Raw genomic sequence first — 2484 nt, 5'->3', positions numbered from 1 at the left:
GGACTCTTTGGCCTCTTTTTTTATTTTTTATTTTTTATTTTGGTGGGCATCTTTGGCCTCTTTTATTTCCTCACATGGGACAATGCTCCATCAATGATGATCATTACACTTACAACTCGAAACTTAGAGCAACGATGACTCTATATGGAATGCCTTCGGTAGTGTACCGTGACAATGATCTAGCTTTGCATGGACATTAATGAAAACATCATGCTAGCTATCTTACGATCATGCAATGGCAATGTAGACGTGGTGGCACATGTCATGGTGGTAGTTGCATTGCAATATATCTTGGAATGACTTTGAAAAAGCCATAGTAGGTAGGTATGGTGGCTGTTTTGAGGGAGGCTAATGGTGGGTTTTGTGCACCGGCGAAAGTTGCACGACACTAAAGAAGATAGTGATGGTGGAAGGTGAAAGTGCATCTAAACCATGGATTCAACATTAGTCATGAAGAACTCATATTCTTGTTGCAAAAGTTTTATTAATAATCGAAGCAAAGCATTCAACGCATACTCTTAGGGAAGGGTTGGTAGGTATGAACCATCGCGCGATTCCGACCGCCACACAAAGGATGACAATCAATAGACTAATCATGCTCAGACTTCATCACATAGCGGTTCATCATACGTGCATGCTATGGGAATCACTAACTTCAACACAAGTATTTCTAGATCCACGACACCTTACTAATATAACTTCAATATTACCATAACCACAACTCAAAACTAGTTGAGATGGATCAAACTTCTCTAACTATTCAATGCACATGAAGGTGGAAGTTTTCGTATCCCTTTGGATAACTACCCCTTTTAAGACTACTTTCAAAGCATAGATCAACTACCAAGCCACACACCGCCGTGCTCTAAAAGATATAAGTGAATCACATAGAGCAAAAGCATCTAGCTCAAAAGATATAAGTGAAGCACATGTGAGCTGTATTGTCTACCACAGGATATAATTGAAGCTCGACAAAATCACGGTGAGTGCATGTCTCTCTCTCTAGGTGTGCAGCAAGGATGATCGTGACACAACAAAAATAAAAGACTCCTACGATACAAGAAGCTCCAAGCAAAACACATAACATGTGGTGAATAAAAATATAGCCCCAAGTAACGTTACCGATGGATTGAAGACGAAAAGGGGATGCCTTCCCGGGCATCCCCAAGATTAGGCTTTTACGACATCCTTGAATCATCTTGGGGTGCCTTGGGCATCCCCAAGCTTGAGCTATTGCCACTCTTTATCTTTTTGTCCATAAGAACTTCGGCCAAAACTTGAAAACTTCACAACACAAAACTTAAACAGAAACTCGTGATAACATTAGTATAAGAAAGCAAACCACCACATCCTTAGGTACTGTAGAAAACTTAAATTCTACTTATTTTGATGTTGGGTTACTGTATTTTCAATCTTCCATGTCTAATACCCTTCGATACTATCCATAGTTTCATCAAAATAAGCAACCAACACAACAAAAAAGAGAATATGTTAACAGCAGACCAGTCTGTAGCAATCTGTATACTTCGTATACTTCTGGAACTTCAAAAATTATAAAAAATTACGACAGTCTAAGGAATTTGCATAGAAATCAGCAGAAAAAAGAATCAACTCAAAATCTCTTACAGAAAAAAAATTGAATTTTTTTTTCGTGAGCAGAAAATTTCTGTCTTTTTTCCAGCATGACCAAACGATCATCCCCAAGACTAATCATAACGGTTTTGCTTGGCTCAAACGCAAAAAGAAACACAAAAAACAAATCATAACAGAATTATAAAAGTGTGGAAAACACAAAACAGAAAGAAAAAGTATAGATTCGTTGGGTTGCCTCCCAACAAGCGCTATTGTTTAACGCCCTTAGCTAGGCAAAAGGTGATGGAATCACGTATAGTCATCCTTGGTGCTCAAACCATAAGTAGCCCTCATCATAGATTCATAAGGCAATCTTATTTTCTTTCTAGGAAAATGCTCCATGCCCTTCTTTAGGGGAAATATAAATCTAATATTCCCTTCCTTCATATCGATGATAGCACCAATAGTCCTTCGGAAAGGTCTACCAAGAATAATGGGACATGAAGGATTGCAATCTATGTCAAGTACAATGAAATCCAGTGGTACATAGTTCTTATTTGCAACAATAAGAACATCATCGATCCTTCCCATGGGTTTCTTGATAGTAGAATCCGCAAGATGCAAATTAAGAGAACACTCTTCAATCTCATGAAAACCAAGAATATCACATAAAGACTTTGGAATCGCGGAAACACTAGCACCCAAATCACATAAAGCATTGCACTCATAGTTTTTGATCTTGATTTTTATAGTAGGTTCCCACTCATCATGAAGTTTTCTAGGTATAGAGACTTCTAGTTCAAGCTTCTATTCAAGAGATTTCATCATAGCATCTACGATATGCGCGCTAAAGGCTTTGCTTTGGCTATAAGCATGTGGAGAGTTTGCAATGGATTGCATCAAAGAAATGCA

The sequence above is a fragment of the Hordeum vulgare genome, chromosome 1H (genome assembly GCF_904849725.1).
Source record: "Hordeum vulgare subsp. vulgare chromosome 1H, MorexV3_pseudomolecules_assembly, whole genome shotgun sequence".
NCBI lineage: Eukaryota > Viridiplantae > Streptophyta > Magnoliopsida > Poales > Poaceae > Hordeum > Hordeum vulgare.
The sequence above is the reverse complement of the archived record's forward strand: the minus strand, read 5'-3'. Positions refer to the sequence as shown.